Source organism: Mus caroli, unplaced genomic scaffold (genome assembly GCF_978045245.1).
Source record: "Mus caroli unplaced genomic scaffold, Mus_caroli_1 scaffold_16, whole genome shotgun sequence".
In the NCBI taxonomy this organism is placed as follows: Eukaryota; Metazoa; Chordata; class Mammalia; order Rodentia; family Muridae; genus Mus; species Mus caroli.
In genome coordinates, this window is record NW_028227271.1 from 18,540,964 (window position 1) to 18,557,901 (window position 16,938).

General features: G+C 53.8%; 1 pseudogene across 1 annotated transcript in view; it reads right to left on the reverse strand.

Annotated features, from left to right (window-relative positions):
- Nucleotides 1–652: 652 nt before the first annotated feature.
- The window catches only part of LOC110310082 (uncharacterized), a 34,940-nt pseudogene continuing 18,654 nt past the window's right edge, over nt 653–16,938 (reverse strand). The window contains exons 3-4 of the transcript XR_015045569.1: nt 13,433–13,496; nt 653–7,730 (exon numbers count right to left, since the gene is read on the reverse strand). The product of XR_015045569.1 is annotated as an uncharacterized LOC110310082 (transcript). The remainder of the gene's footprint in view (nt 7,731–13,432; nt 13,497–16,938) is intronic.

The following is a 16,938-nucleotide window of genomic DNA, read 5'->3' on the forward strand; positions in this document are numbered from 1 at the left end:
GGCAGATTGGGGTTCAGGATGGAAGCTGGGACTCGGGATTTATTATGGGGGAGAAGGCCAGGACACCAGGGTCAAGGTATCAACCCAGCTACGACAATGCCCACAAGGGAGGCCTTTGGTGTCTGGTCAGCGCCAATGCCCACAAGGGAGGCTTTTGGTGTCTGGTCAGGTAAGGATAGGACTTTACATTCCTAAGTTAACACTAGCTGAGGGCTGACCCTCACCCCACCACCACCACCTGAATGAAGGCTTGGGGTCCCTGGAAGAAGGGTATATGACCATTTGGCCCAAGGTTAGAAAGCTACATTCACAGCCGTCCTAATACTGTCCCAAGGGAGGCAGGCATGAAGGGTCAATAGGCCAGGGATTTCTCAGATCTGGTTAGGACCACAGGCTGAGGGACACTGGAAGCCAGTACTGTGCTCTGAGACTTGGACTCGCAGGGTCTGTTGCTCCACTCATGTGGAGGGGCTTGGGTGTCCAGGGCTTGGGCCACTAAGGGGCACATGGAAGATGAGGGGAGGGTACTGTTCACTACCCAGAGCAGCTCTTGCTGGCAATGTTTCATGCATGCAAACATGCCAATGGTGTGGTTGGCAATCTCATGTCTTCTACGGCCAGTCTCGGTATTTCCAAAATGACCAAAGACCAGTTGTAAGTTCATGACAGAACATCCTTTATTTATACCCAGGTCCCACGTCATAGCCCCTACCCAATCTGTGGCTCCATTTAGCGGGGGCCTCCATGTAGCTGTGTCCCTGGGCGCCTCAGGGAAGGCAGTAGGTTGTATAGTTATCTTCGGAGGGGCAACATCACTGCCCTGAAACCACACAACCTACTACCTCACCCTGCGGTGTCCGTGTTCTGGAGGAGGCCCAGCCGCTCCCCACCCACCCTGGCCACAGGCCACTAGAGCCATAGGGCACAGGGCAGGGTGGGGGAGGGGGAAGTGGAGACAGAGGCTCAGTGAGAAAGGCCTGTGCCTACCAGACAAATGGAGGAAGTCTCTGGTGTCTGAACCCATTGCCCCAGGGACAGGGGACAGTAGCCTACACGGTCCATCTGCAGGCTGTGCTCATGGGTGTGCTAAGAATGGCTCCTTTTCAATTTCTTCTCAGAAGAGACGCTCTGCCTCTGTGTAGATGAAGAAGAAGCTAACGCTTGCTCGTCAGAGGCCTGACCCTGCACTGGAAAGCCTGGGCAACTCTGGAACATAGTTGAAGGTCTAGTCCAGACCCTCTTTTCATGGAGACCTGTGAGCACAGGTCTGATATGGGGCCAGGGACAGGAAGGCCCCTTCAGTGTGGGCCAGGGAGAGGAGGTGCCCTGAAAATGCTGTCTGTTTTCATCGCTATGCCCCAACCCTTATACAGATGAGTAACAGCCCAGAGAGGTCAAGGGACTATCCAAGGTCTCCGTCAGGCTCTTTTTGCAAGGTAGCTATCACCCCCTGCCCCTCCCTCAGTCTCCCCAGCCAGGGCCGCCGTTGTATCCACTGCAGATATTGCGGCCACTTCAGGAAAGACAGTAGATTGTATAGTTACCGCAGAGCGGGGCAGAGCCCAAAACCATACAACCTACTACCTCACCCCAAAGGCCGTCAGTCAGTCTTGGCGTAGAGCTGGATGTCACGGCTTCTTGAGGTCCCTCCTAGAGGAAGAAGGAGAGCTGGGGACATGGTGAGCCCCCCCCCACCCCGACACAGGCAGCTCAGTGCTGAGGTTATTAATAGAGGACTGGGATTCTCTCAAAGTGGGCCAGGGACATTTAAACAAAATCACAGAGAGAGTAAGGGGAGACGGGGAGAAGAGAGAGAAAGCACCGGGCACTGAGCAGTTACTAAACAGGAGTGGCCACTATGGGGGAAGGGTGTCATTTGTTAAAGGCCACCAAGGTCCAGGATGCTTCCAGTGTCCACCTGGCTGAGGCCCAGCTTCTATCCACTCAACTCTAGCGTAGTAGAACCACCAGGACTCCTGCTAAGTAGTAGCCTTGGGCATGTACCCTCTTCCCCTTAGGCAGGAAGAGCCCCCCACCTCGTGGGCTCTAGTTCTGTCCCTCCCTCTTCTCAGGGTGGCCTGAGCTGACCTTGCTGGGGGAGGCTCAAAACAGTCTTTCCTTGTGGGAGGCAGCCTAACTCCCCATGGTGGCCAGCCGGGCGCAAGTGCAGACCCTGGCAGGACACTCATGGCCGGTCTGTCCCTGACGACTAGCACTTCCGGAGGCCAGCAGGGGCTCTGTGCTTGGCTCTGAGCTTGGGGCTCCCAGAGCCTTGGACTGAGCCTGGCAGTGGGGGACACCGGAGTAAGAACAGAGGCCTGGCGTGGATCTTGCTGTTTGTTGCATCAGATAAGGCCCGCTCTGGGGCAGCAGCCAGCTATACATACTGTTCACAGCCACTAGCTTGCTGGGGGAGGCTTGGGCAAGTGTATTGTCAGCCCATCTTACAAGTAAGGGAAGGCCCAGTAGCAGTGTGTGGGGACATTCTTCCGCCTTGTAAGATGCTCCTGTGGCTCTCAGCTCTCCAGTATCAACTGGAGACTCTGCTGCAGGCCTCCCTCTGTCCACAGCCTTCCGAGGCAGGCACTATGCTGGATTGAGCCATCAAATCCTCCAGCTGTGAGACAGGGATTGCTGAAGAAACTGAGGCTCAGTCTCTGGTCTCAGGTAGCTCTGCTCTCAGAAGGGAAGGACCTGCTTCTTTCGGGCCTCAGACTGGTTTGCCCAGCATGTGGAGGGAAGCCCTGTGCCCAGACCTAGGAAGCCAGGCAGCTTTTGCTCTCTGCATGAGCCCTAGCGTCTACTGTCACGCCTCCCTTCCTCCCTGCCAAGGGTCAAGGGACAAGTCCAAAGCCCCTGGGTCAAAATGAAGCCATTAGGTCTAAGTCCACATTGTGGACCCAGATCCGGAGTCTATGAGGCAGAGGAGCTTGGGAACAAGGTTTCCAGAGTGCTGGTATGGCCTGGCCCACAGTGGGCAGGCCTGTGATGACAGGAAGCACTAATCTCCCAAGCCCCAGAAGGAAATCTGAGCCACTGGGGTGCCATCCCCTGCCTCAAGCCTGGACCCTTTCACTAACAGGCAGGTCAAATATCCTCAAGGATGGTCCCTGCAGAGGGAGCAAGGCAGAAAGAGGCGTGGGAAGAGAGTGGTGAAGGGCCCCTTTGATGATCCTATCTATGATGGGTGGCCCAGGTGAGAAGGCTGAGGGGTGTCCCACACTGCTTAGCCTCTCTGTAGGCTTGACTGGCCATGGTTAATCTTGTCGGTTCCCAGGCTGTGCCCGGATGTGGTGGAATAGCTAGAGACCACATTGGTCATCTCCATCTGAGCCCGGCACCCACCCCACCCCCACCGCCCCCAGAAGCACTTTGAAGGAGGAAAGAGGTCAGACATCAACCCCAGGTCTCTCAACACTTTGGGTTCTGCCCTTGGCTGTCAGGATACAAGTACATGGGCAGGACTGGCTGGAAAGGTCGAGACTGGCCCCTCTGACTTTGGGCACCATCATGCATTTCCGTGGGGTCCTTTTGGCTGACCCCTGGGGATTCTCAGCCACTCTACTTAGCAGCAGGAGGCTGGTGTATGCCACTGTGGCAGCCCCCAAGCGCCTGTTCTGTACTTGGTGAGCCTCCCTGAATCTGGGCTTCATTGCAACAGAAGCCTTGCAGAGCCCAAGCTATGGTAGAGAAACACCAGGACACAAGCATCCTAGTTCTAGCAAGGACAGTGGGGCCACCACCCACTGTGCCTTAGCCCAACACCGGAACAGATGTGACTCTGTCTCCCTCATCTGGCCTTTCTCTAGGCAAGACCTTCTGGCAGATCCTCCATTGATACCAGGTGCCCTGGGGGAAGCAGGATCACACTGGGGGACTGAGTAATGGTGCCTGGGGTACAGAGAAAAGAAAGGCACCTCATGCTGAGGTCCCCAGAGGTCTCTCAGGGCTCAGTGACCTGTAGATAGCGTGTCCTCAGGTTAGGAGGCTACGTCTCTTCCACTTGGAGCTGGTGATGAATGGAACTGAATCTCTGTTAAACCATGCCCAACCTAAGTAGGCTGATACAGGGTCAAAGGTCACCATATCATATCATATCATGGGTAGATGTGTCATCTGGGGTAGATTGCTGGGGGGTGGGGTGGGGCACACTACTGAGGGCAGGGGTTGGGGGGAGCACAAGGCCTCCAGGTAAAGACATCTAAGCTGAGGGCAGGTCCTGGAGCACTGGCAGGAATATGCTTCTGACCCTAGCCTTCCTCACTCTCAAGTTTCCCTACTTTCCAGAGAAAGGACATTGGGGCCCTACTCACCACAGGGAAGCCATGGGCATGCAGAACTTCCTGCTTGGTTCCACTTCCTGACCACCTTGGGGGTTAGAAACAAAAGCAATGATCATCAACTTCAGAAGGGAGAAAGCCTGGCCCCTGGTGGCCTCCCCTGGCCACTCCTTAATATCCTATAGCACAATGACATTTTCATCCAGTCTGCCTTTTGCCTGGTGACACTTTGCATGCAAAGCCTTGGATGGAACGGCCTCTAAGCTCAGCCCTGTGCTGGGCATGTGGGTCAGAGACTATGCTCCAACTTCACCCGTGGTGGGCAAGCGTGATTTTATGGGTGGCCAGTGGCCCGCCTGGCTGATGATTGGAAGGAGAGCGAATCCCCTCTCGGAAATCACCAGTTAGGTACAACTTCCCTAGGACGTAGGGCAAATGGGCCTTGAACTCTCCCAAAGAGCAGAGACCCAGAGAAAGGGCTCACTCGACTACAGACTCACACCATGAATCAAGTCACTATCCTACCTCCCTCGGGCCCAAAACATCATGGCAGAGCCATTGGTAAGACGGAAGGAAGGCCAAGCAGGGACATGGCGGCCGTGAGGGAGAAGCCTGGCCAGCTGAAGGGCTCTGGAGCTGAGCCTGGGGTACAGAATATGAAGACAAGGATCTGCCCACTTCTGTCCGTCAAGCCGGAGTGCTTTGTTGCAGGCCTTGTTAACATCCCCCTCCCCCAACCACGACTCAAGGATGGGAAGATGAGCCCATTGGCTATTGAGGGTCTGGTGAGGACACACAAGGGTGGGAAAGCCCCCTCCCTGACTACCAGTCTCACATGGGCTCCCAAGACAGCCGAGCTATCTGTCACGCTGACACCCTTTCTCGGATCCTTCCCACTGTGCCCATCAGCCCTGCCCCCAACCCACAAAGCCGCGAAATGCCCTGGGCAAGTCTCCTCTGCCCTCCTTGGCCATCTCCCAGGTCCTTCCCACCTCCTGGCTTTTGCTCTGGTCTGTCCGTCTGCCAGGAACCGCTGACCTGTTTTTCCTGTTTCTTTCCACAAGGCTCCTGCTCCCCCGGGGGGCAGGGGGGTGCTGGCTCTGCTCTGGTGAGGCTGACCCACAGGTACCTGTCTTAGGCCCGTTCCTCTCACAGTGCCTCTCCACACTCTGGTGGCAGGCATGGCTATCACGGTCTCTTCAGTTTCAGGGCAGCTCTACCCTACCTGGGGGGGACTTACGCTGGTTCCACAAGACTTCAGGGAGGGTCACCCTTTCTGGATCTCTGGTCATCTCTAGACCCATTTGTGAAGGAGAAGGAAAAGACCCAGTTCCATATTTGGGAAGCGTTCCGATGTGTCAAGCCCACCTGTGAAACAGCCTGGCCTCGGGCCTGGGGCTTGGGACCCACAGAAATGACTCCTTTCTCAAGGGGGTAACAAGGAAGGGGTCCTGAAACAGACTGCAGGGTCCCAGTGGGGACAGGCTGGAGGAGGGCCAGTGGCGGGGCGGGCAGGGAGTGAGCAGTCAGCAGACGCCCTGCCATCTGCCAGCCGCCACCTCTCAGTCCTGTCCCAGTCCTGCAGTGTCTGCCTGGGGGAGGAGCCAGGCTGGCCAGGACAGGTGCGCCAAAGGCCTAGGCAGGCAGGTGGCCCTTTCAGGGCTGGGCGGATGTCTGGAGGGAGAGAGGCAGACAGACAGTGTCACCCTGAAGTCACCTCAGGCTTGGCTTGGGGCCACCAAGAGCCAGACCCCCACACACACGGTAACCCCCCCTCTCCTGGCTTCCCTGATTAGGTTTCTCCCATAAAGCGGCCAGTGTCTCTGCTCAGTAGGCCGTGCCAACAGTGAGTCTGGGAACGGCAGGAGGGGGGTGGCATCCGGCTGGGCAGAAGGCGGATCTCCTTGTGAACACGGCCCATAAAGTTAAAAAGATGCATGCTCACTGGGTAGGCATGGGTCGGCATGCCCGGGGGCAGGCCATGCCCAGTGGGCACCATCTTGGATCTAGCTAGGACAGGCATGTTAGGGGGTGAACAAGAATCTCACTCATCAAGACAAGTAACTTTGTGCAAGGTTTAGAGAAATGATTAATGCAAAAGCCCCCTAGATGCTACAAAGATCACATCTGAGTGAAGATGACCTGGGCTTTGTGGAGTTTCCCCTGGCTTTAGACTGGAACGCTCTGGCAGGTGTGTGGCAGAGTGCTGGACAGGCTTGGGCGCCCTCTTCCAAGCGCGGACCAGTTACACAGGGCCACACCCAGAGCTGGCATCTATATGCCTTCGACCTGGCTCTTGTAGCCTTACACACTTCATGATGGTCCCATGCTGGATCCGATCTGCACTCAGCTCTGTTTAGCTCGGGGTCTGCAGTGCTCTGGTAGCTTGCCTACCCCTCGATCTAGGGCCCATAGCAAAACTCAGGAGAGAGAAAAAAGGAAGATTCAAGGTCTCAGCTGCCTGAGGAGGCCCATATAGCTGAGCCTAGCTCTCCCCATCTAGAAACAGGGTCTGAGGCAAGTCAGTTGGCCATGGACCTTCTCTGGAGAGCTAGCGAGATAGTTGTCTGATATGGACAGCATCGGAAGCCATGAGGAAGTTGCTGGCTTATGCCTAGGGCAAAGCACAGAAGGCCTGGAATACAGTAGGGAAAGGCCACTGTGCAGGGACCCTGGTCCCTGGACTCAGCTCGGAGCTAGACATTTAGGCTACAGGTCACCAGCTCTGAGCACGAAGCTATGTGTTCATCTGTAGATATTCTCAGTCAAAGCCTCATCTGGGTCATAGGAGGGTGAGTGGGAATTGACTACAGACATGACATCATGAGGACTCTGCCTGCTCGCTGACAGACCACCCCTCCTCATCAGCTCCCCCTGGACCTCGCCCTTCCTTGGGAGCCATTTCCTGTTCTATGAAGCTTATACTCCAGGATCCCAGGAGGCTCTGTCCTAGCCCGGCACGTGGGAAGGCATTGATCTGGGCCGGTAAATTGTGAACATTCTGCTGGGTCTCTGGAAGGAGGGCATGGCCTGAACAAGTATCACTTCAGGGTGACAGAATTTTCTGCCTGGAAGCTGTAGGGAAAGAAGCTTGGGGCCAGGTTCCTAAATGAGACAGCTTGTCTCTCTACATGGCTTCTTGCTATCCTGGTGGAGAGATAACAGGACCAGGCAGAAGAACAGTTACAGAGCATCATGTAGCCCCCCTGCTGCCCAAGAAGAGTTTTACTTGGAACTATCTCCTCATTTTTCTAAGGGCCCCCCCACCCCCCATCACAGGGGTAGCAGAGCCTTCCAGTCACTCCTGGCCTCCCAGAGCATGCCCTGGGTTGTCCTACCTTGAGAAGCTGGAATGTACTGTCATTATGGCAATGACCAAGGCAGCCAGTGGTACTGTGGACCTGGACGGCATCATTATGGTAGCGCTCTGGGACTTGCTGCTTCTGATCTCTGGGAAGGCAGAGGAACAATGTGAGCTTGTGAACAGGCACAGGAAGCTCTTAGGGGGCTTACAGTGGATCCCTGCTGAGCCGAGATGCTGAACCAGGCAGCCACTACATAGCGAGTGGGGAGGTGGGGGTGGGGGGCTGTGTTGGGGTAGTCAGAGCCTTGGTGGCCTGGTCCACTGGCCCTGTGGGCCTGAGAGTTAAGCAGCCTCGACTAGCAAGCACCTGGACTGCTTCTTGATATCACAGGCTACCCCGGCCGGGAGACTGGCTGGTCACTGTGAAACCCTGGCATTCTATGCCATGCTCAGCCAGGGAGGCCCAAGGTCCTTGGGCAGGTCAAGGATATGAGGGGCATTTGGAGGACCAAGGCTTTCCTCTCCAGGAGGACCAAACTCAAATCTGTGCTTGTTGATGGCTCTACTCAGAAACCCAGTGCCACAATACAGACATTATTTCTAGGCCCATTCGTGCTGACCCCGCCTCTGCCAAAGACGCCCTCTCTAAAAGTACAGTGTGAGTGGCCGGCTTTCTGGATTGTGATGTCCGGCCACTCTCTCTCCCTGTCTGCTTGGTGATAAAGCCTCGCAGGGTAGCAAGGCATAAGTGAGCTGGGTAAGGGGCCAGGACTCCCAGGCTGCCTTGCCAAAAGCTGGCTGTGCCAAGCCCAGGGCAGCCATGGCCGAAGCCAAACATTGTGGGGGCAGGTCCTGGGCTTTGGCCAGGCCACTCAGGACAGGCGGGAAGCAGGGGTCTCTTTCTCCTCAAGGCTGGATTCAGCTACAAAATGGCCGACACAGCCAGTCGGCTATGTCGGCCATTTTGTGACGCCCTTGGCAGACAAAGGCCTACGGGAGTCAGAGGGTAGGTCCGGTGGATGTCTGGCAGAGAAGAGGAACCCAAATGGAAACAAGGCTCTGCCCTGTGCTGAGGCCTGGGATGGTCTGGTCAGAGAAAGTGTGTCAAACAGGCTCTTTCCAGCAGAGCCTTCCTCCTGCCGAAGCTCCAAGCACGCTCAGGGCTTCCAGCAACTTCCACACCTCCCTTCAAGGGGCTCCTGGTGGGCCATGGTGGGCCTGTCAAAGAGCACTGAAGTTCTTACATTTAATGGTAACAGATGTGAGGTTGCCTAGGCCTGCACTCTTTGGGGTTACAATTCTCTGCCCTAGTTTCTCTGCAGGACATGTCCTAATCTGCCCATGCTGGGGAGGCCTCAAGCCCGGGGGCTCAGGTGTCAGCCTGTGCTCCTAGAACAGATGGTCCAGGTAGAACAGTCCTGTCTGGGGCCAATAGGTCGAGTGATCAGTTGCCAAGATGGCCACCAACAGGGATCCCAGGAGAACTCACTTCATGAGTGTGTGGCTGTGCCTGGTCTCCACTCTCAATGGCTCCAGCTAGGATGGCCCTAGAGACGTTCTATCCTGCCTCAGCCACTTTGTAAACAACCACCATCATCTATCTAGTCAGAGCCCCTTTTTCATTCGCTGGCCAGCCAGGGTTCCCACTGCCCACTCACCATGGCTGCTCTCCATGCCTTTCTAGGCAGAGGGCAGTAGGAACTCAGTGACCAGCCAGAGCCCCACGGAGGGGTGGATCCAGGGGTTGTTGGCCTCCTTTATGCTCCTTCCCATCCTTATTCTCTCTCTTATTCAGAATCCAGTTGTAAACTAAAGGCAGAGAGAGTTGTAAACTCCTCCCCTGGGGACAGGGCGGAGGGGGGGGGTGGGGGGGGGCTTGGGGTGGGTATAGGACCCACTTCAGGCTGCCTCGTATTGATTTATGCAAAGCAAAGCATCTATGTGGAGAACAATCCCATTTCACAGGCAGGTAGTCTGAGGCCCAGGGGGAGCAGTGACACTACCAGTGGGGACAGTGACACTACAATCTTATGTTGTATGTTGTAGGCTAGGTCCTAGGAGAGATGACAACTCACACAGCTAAGGTTCGGGTGTCTGAAAGGGACTGTCCACATGAGTCCAGGGCAGGGCTGTGACAGAGTAGAAACTGAGAGGAGTCCTCATCATGGAACTGCCACAGTCACATGGCAAGAACACATGGTCACGTGGTAAGAGTGGGTGCCGCCAGTTATCACGTGTGCAACTACAGCTGTCCGGATAACTCTAGAGTGTAAACAGTGTGATGCCCTCTGTTAATTCCTAAGGGCCTCTCCTCCGTGAGAAGCCACGTGGTTCTGGGTTCAAGTCCCCACCCCATTCAATAGTACTGTATAGAGAGAATCCCTTATAAGTAACACCTGTCAATAAAAATGACACTAGCCAATGAGCTGAGGCAGGAAATAGGGGGTGGGACACCGGTAGGAAGAGAGAGGATTCTGGGAAATAGTGAAAGACTAAAAGGAGATGCAGGGAGAGCTACAGAGGGAGATTTGAGCAGGGTGCTAATGAGGAAGTGGGCCTCTCCACACCCTCCCCTGTAGTCAAGGATCAGGGTGTCGCAGGGGCAAAGTGAACCCTAGAGGGAGCAGTAACTAACCATGTGGAAGACACAGAATAGTTTGAACGGGTACGAGCTAGGCAGGGACTGAGCCAAAGCTTATGGCCTAGAATTTTTTAATAAATAATTAGTCTCAGAGCAGGGGCTGGAAGGAAAAACGGATGCATTTTTGGACTGTACTGTAAACTCATGAGCCTGTGCTGAGTACACACTCCCCTAAGGAGTTAAATGTGTGAACACAGTTGTTTTCTAGAGGGAGGGGGTACTGTGGATTAAACCCAGGCCTCTAGCACGGAATGATATCTCTAGCCCTTCGAAAAAAATATTGTTTTGAGATCTTACTCAGTTTCCCAGGCTGACCTTGAAATCCACACTATAATTCAGGCTAGCCTCAAATTTTCTTTCTCTCCTCTCCTCTCCTCTCCTCTCCTCTCCTCTCCTCTCCTCTCCTCTCCTCTCCTCTCCTCTCCTCTCCTCTCCTCTCCTCTCCTCTCCTCTCCTCTCCTCTTCTCTCCTCTCCTCTCCTCTCCTCTTCTCTTCTTTTTAAGACAGAGTTTCTCTGTGTAGCCCTGGCTTTCCTGGAATTCCCTCTGTAGACCAGGCTGGCCTCACAGAGATCTGCCTGCCTCTACCTCCCTAGTGCTGACCTCAAATTTTCAAGTCACAGGCTTTCGCCATAAGACCCAACAAATGTGAACACTCTGTCCCTGGAATGTGCCAGGCACTGGTAAGTCCCTCCAGGCTTCACTTTGCCCCTGTGACATGGGACGGACGTGATCCTTGGCTAAGTGGGGAATGAGGGGGGGGGCACAGAGAGGCTGTGGTTTGATTCTGCTTCCCACCCCCACTCCCAGCCACACAGCAGCATGGGAGTTTTCATGTTTTAGGGATGAAGGAATGGAAGACTCGGTTGCATTGTGAGAGAAGCCTGACACTATGGAGAGCCACTGGGACCTTCCTCTAATGACTAAATGCAGAATATCTGTATGGTTAAACAAAGATCATGGGGCAGGAACAATGGCTCAGCAGTTAAAAACACTCTTCATTCCTTCAGAGGACCCTAGTTCCAGTCTCGGCACCCCTATGGCGGTTCATAACTATCTCTAACTCTAGTTCCAAGAGATCCAATACCCTCTCCTAGACTCTGTGGGCAGCAGGCACGAACGTGGCATACACACATGTGTGAGGGTAAAACACTGATACACATAAATTTCTAAAGTATCTTTCAAAAATTTTTAAGAAAATCTAGAACTACATAGGTCAGATGGTGGTGTACCTGCCTAGCAAGCACTAAACCCTGTGTTCAGTGCCCAGCACTGTATAAATTGGGTAGGCAGGAAGATTGAGAGTTCAAAGTCACCCTCAACTATATACAGGTTGTTTTAGCCTAGGCTAGATACCTTATCTAAAAACATATAAGAGTATCTGGCTATCAGATAAATCTGTGTCCTTTCTCACCCCAGAGAGTCCACTAGTCTGCTCTCTAGGCTGGGAGTGCCAGACCCTGGGAATCTGGAAACCCCATATATAACTTCCAGTGTGCTTCAGGCTCACTGCCCACAAGCTTCCATTTCTCTTTCTAACGAGGGAACCTATGGGACAGGCAGGTCCCTTCAGAAAACAGCCCTCCTCAGAAACTAAGCAAAGCCATGTGGCTATCACTTGCCAGGGCTGGGCTCCTGTGGCTGGCTACTTGCTGGGCAAACATTGATCATGGTGGGCTTTGTGGCCAGCTACAGAAGTATAGGTAGGATGTAAGGCCAAGGGCTTGCCTACACTCAGACCTCCCAGGCCCAGATCCAGTCTGGCACATTCAAGGGGTGCAATTCCAACCTTGCCAACTGAATCTTAGAGCCCCAAGGCTCCCCAGTCTAAGCTGGTGTCTCAAAGACCTCGTGGCCCAGTATCTCCAGGCTACAGGTAAGATGGGACTGACTCTCTCTACCCAGAAGTCCCTGGAAAGAAGGATCTTATTTATGGGGAAGGGGGCGTTCCTGAAACTAACACTAGCACTGAGTAAGCACCTACTGCATACATGCAGCTTCACCTTGTGTGCATGGTGCTAAGTAGGGGCTGGGCCATGGACCCAGACTGGCTACTTTGCCACCCTTTTCTAGACTCTTCCTCATATGTCTTGACCCAGAACCCCTCAGGGACTCCCACCCTTGCTCCTGGAGCTCAGCCTCCAACACACATTAGCACCCAGGACTCAGAGACCCAGGAGAACATTCCCAGCCTGAGCCCTTGTAAAAAAGGTGCACCCCTGGACTCTAGAGGTCCATCTGCATCCATGGGACACTGAAGGGATTGTATCAACGGGAGGCTGGCTGCCTCTGGCTGAGGATGGAGGTACCACATGCAGGTGTGGTTTAGGGTTAGGTACCCAAGAAAAGGCCAGCATCTGTGAACCAGAGCTACTAGGTTTCTAGGGGTACCTGGAACAACTACACTCTTGGGTTGTATCCAGATGCTCTGCCCAGCCTCTCTTCCATCTCTGCCTGTACTCTCTTCTCCTGCGCTGTCCCATCTACCAAGTCCTAGAGCCTCCTCCCTAGCTGTCTACGTTTGCCCTACTCTCAGGCACTGACAGCCCTGACCCCAGGTGCAGACACAAAGACAAGGGGAGTGTGTGCGGCAGCCCATACACACAAATGCACAGGAAGCAGAGGGGTCCCAGGACTGAATGCAGGTTGCTCTGACTCGTAGGAGACAGCATGGGGCCCTGACTGCAATCTGGCAGGTGAGGCTGCCTTCGACCATGGCCACATCGAATCCCTGGATTCATCTAGATGGGTCCAAAGCTATACTTGGGGTCTGCCTCCAAGGGACAGGGACAAGTGTGAGCACAGCGCCCAGGCTGGCCACCACCTCTGAACACAAGAAATTCCAGGTACGCAGGTCCCCTGTCATAACTGCAAGGTTTCCACGGTGGCAGAAACAGAACCTTTGCCTCTGATTCCCTGAGTGACACTGCACCTGATACAAATGTCCCGGGGCCATCTCAATCTTCTCCCATCTCCTTCTTGATGGCTAGGGCAGAGACAGGGCCCAGTTTAGCCTTCTGGGCGCATCTGGATATGCTTGGACATCCTAGAGTCCCCTAAAGAGACAGGCAGGAGTTGAGACTACCTAGCCAAGACCCAGCATATGCAGACCTCCAGGCCTGCATGGCTGCATGGACCCATAGCAGTATCCAGGAGGGTTGGGGTAGGTGGCCCTGAGTTCTATAAACAACCAAAATGTTGCACTGACCTGAGCTGGACGTGACCATTGAGTTCTGAGTCACCCGGGGAAGTTGTCAAGAAGAAGCCGGTGCCTAGAGAAGAAGCAACACTAGTTAGGTGCTGGGGTGCATCTATGAGCCCTTTTCTTGCATTTCTATTGTTTCCTGTGAATCCCAACTGGAGAGCCCCTCAAAAGGCCCCAGGCAGAGCTTAGGAGCCACCTGGAACTCATAGTAGCTCAAGGCCAGGAGACTAGTTCATCACCTATGGCCTGGAGACACTGGGCCATGAGGTCTTTGAGTCACGAGCTTAGATTGGGGAACTATGGAAAGTTTGGGGCTCTGAGGTTCAGTTGTCAATGTTGGAACTGCACCCCTTGAATGTGCCAGACTGGAACTGAGCCTGGGAGGCATCCTGCCAAGGGAAGGGTAGATGCCCTACCTTATCTAAGTGATGCATGGCAGGGGCCAGGCCTCCAAGTGGTTAGGTCATCCCAGTTGCCGGGGCCTCTTGTGCATTCTCCTCGAAACTATCTTGAAGCTGCAGAGCCCCACAGGTCTGGGCTCCTCCATACAGGGCCCTTCTTAGCCATAGCATGAGAGAAGCCAGCACAGTCCCACCCACTGGACAGAGGCAGACACAATGCCTTAACCTACCACCTCTAGTAGCACCAACGTGCATAGACTCCAATGGGATGACTGAGTGATTTTTTTTTCCTTCAAACTCGAGACCTTGAGACCAGAGGGACTTGCTGAGGGCTCCCTCTTTAGATGTGCTGGGCCCTGAGACCCACCAGGCACAGCTTGCCTCTCTCCATCTCCAGAAACTATAGTATCTGCAGGCAAAACTGGGACCTGGATGCTGTTCTTCATCCACACAGAGCTATAAAGCTTCCCAGAGAAGATAGGGGACAGGAGGGACGAGCCTGGGGCTCTAAGTCCAAGTTTCTGATCATATTTCTTAAGAGACTGTCCCCGTGGCCACGCCTTTCCTTACCTGACAGCTAGACCTCTTCCATCTCTCCTTTCTACTTCTGGGCCCACAGTGCACAGAGTCCCCAGTTTAATGATCTTGGAACAGCTGACTGCTGCTCACAGCTACTGCAGCCTGGCTAACCTAGCCTCCCTAGGAGAGAACCCTCAGCAGCATTGAAACCCAGTAAAGCCTGTACCTGCTTGGCTCCAAGAGAGGCGCTTTCACAAAAAAGGTGCTGGGGTGCCTACAGAGCCGGCAGAAGGACCCCCACCCATCTTTTTTATTAAATAGCATACTTTCATGTCTCTAAGCAAGGTCACTGTCCAAACTTAGAAATTCCAGGCTTCAAGAACAGGGACAAGTGATACAGAATGAAAAAAAATCAGCCATGGGAAATAGAAATGTTGACCAGACCTTGATAGGGGCAGGGGGTGGGGGTGGGGTGGGCTGAGCACCATCTTATAGGAGCAATGGCTGAGGCTACACAAAATACCTCGGGCCTACTCTGGACCCATGAAGGCATGTAGTTCCCACGATGACAGTACAGAGCTCCTGCCTACAGCACAAGGGTGGCTCTGAGGGACCTGGTTCCACCCTGAGTAACACGGAAATGCGCCTGGATGGGCACAGTGGGAAAGTTCTTATGGCTGCTCAAGGGGGACCCTAGATTTGCCCAGTTCCCTCCAACTTCAGACATGTGCTCACAGACTTCCTCTTGTCATTCAATTGCTCCTGTGTCTTTTCACCTACTCTGCCTGTGGCAGTAATGGAACTGCAAAGCCAAGGACAGGGGTGTTCCCCACTGGGGTCCGAGAGTTGACAAATGCTACACTATCTGCCAATAAGGACCTCTGAATAAATCACAGAGGTACACTACTCTCTCTCAGGCTGATGACCCTCCCAAAGCTGTCCCTCTGTCCCTTAATGTTTATGTTCTGTGTGGCAGGGCCACATTTGTTAAATGGTTCATGGCCCATCAAAGTTAGTGCTGAGTCTGTCAGACCAAGCACCAGGCAGAAGATCCTGGGGGTCTAGCCCAGTCCTACCTCAGCCTCATTCCTACCTGCATTCACAACTACAATTAGGCGTGTACACAGGATTCAGTGGGGTCATGACATCCATCTAGGTTGGCAGAATGACTGTCCCTGGGAGAGAGCTTTGGCTCCATCCAAAACCAAGGAGCTGAACAGAATCTTCCAGGCTGCATGGCCTTCAGGAACCTGTCTACTCTGAGCCAGTACATACAATATACTTTTGTATATTAAGAAGGTCATTTAAACCTGCTACACCCATGGACTATATAGGCAAATTATAAAGCAACCGGATATGTGCTTCCCAGCCCCCCCCACCCCCGCCAGCATCTTTCGGTGGAGTGCCCCACAGGCAACCACCCACTCCCACTAGTGTCCAGTGGATTCTACAGATCAAGCCACCACCAGATACAAAGCCATTTGCATACCCACCTGGGATACTTAGGTAAGGTTCACAAAAGATGCCAGTGTCTGCAACATAACAGTCAGTCATGGCTCCATTTTAGGTGTTGTTTTCAGATAAAGGACTTAGAACATCCCAGCACATGTGAGTCCTGCCCTAAACTGACACCACTGTGGTGGTCATCAAATATCTGGACAAGGGGGATCCTGTCCTCGTATAGAGCCCCTATGGTGCCCGCAAATTGTCTCTCCTTCTGTTAAGAGCCTGGGTGCCTGCTGGTGGATGGTGCTACTTCACGCACGTTTTGGCAATGCCTCTGTTTTGAGGACAAACATGTAGTGGTTAATTTAGGCGGGGTCAGTTTATCTCTGGGCAGATGGTTAATTGTATCACTTCAATATTTTCCTTTCAGTGCAAAAGGAACAACATTTATGAGTCAGAAGTCTGAGGCCCAGAGGAAAAGAGCAAGCAGAGGCCAATAGCCCTCTGTCTGGCCCGGCATACAACCCAGCTCTGCGTGTGCACATGTGTGCATGTGTCCGTCTGTCCCCACATCATAGTGGTTCCCATGTGCCAGAAGCCTGCTGGGCTGTGTTGGGCACTGCCTACGTTTGGCCACGGAGCTGAAGCATCAGGCCTGGGGGAGTGAGTGGTTCGCTCCTCCTTTCTCACTTGACAACAGACACCTGCAGCGTTGTGCGTGAGTCCTCCTGGTCTCTAAGGAGACTTCAGAAGCAGGGTCCCAGGTTGAAGCCAAGGAATACTTACAAGACACTGCCTCAAACCTGGAATCTGGAACCTTCCAGGGACCCACCAACATGAGAGTTAAAGTGAGGCAGACAGGGAAGGTGGGGGCCAAGGTTGATAAGGAATGGGTCCCTGGGTGTACAGCTCTTCCCTACTGGTCAACAATGAGTTCAGGGGCACACCTGTTATATAGCTATGATCAAGCGACAGTACAGCCAACTTCACTGGACAAAGACATATTAAATATGTCGATCACAGACCCCAGAAGGTGAATGGCAAACACAAAGATGGCAGACAAGGTTGCTGCAATGGGACTGTCCTCTCAGGAACTCTCAGGCCTGTGGTTCTATGCTCATGATACTAGAGCAAGTCCCTGGG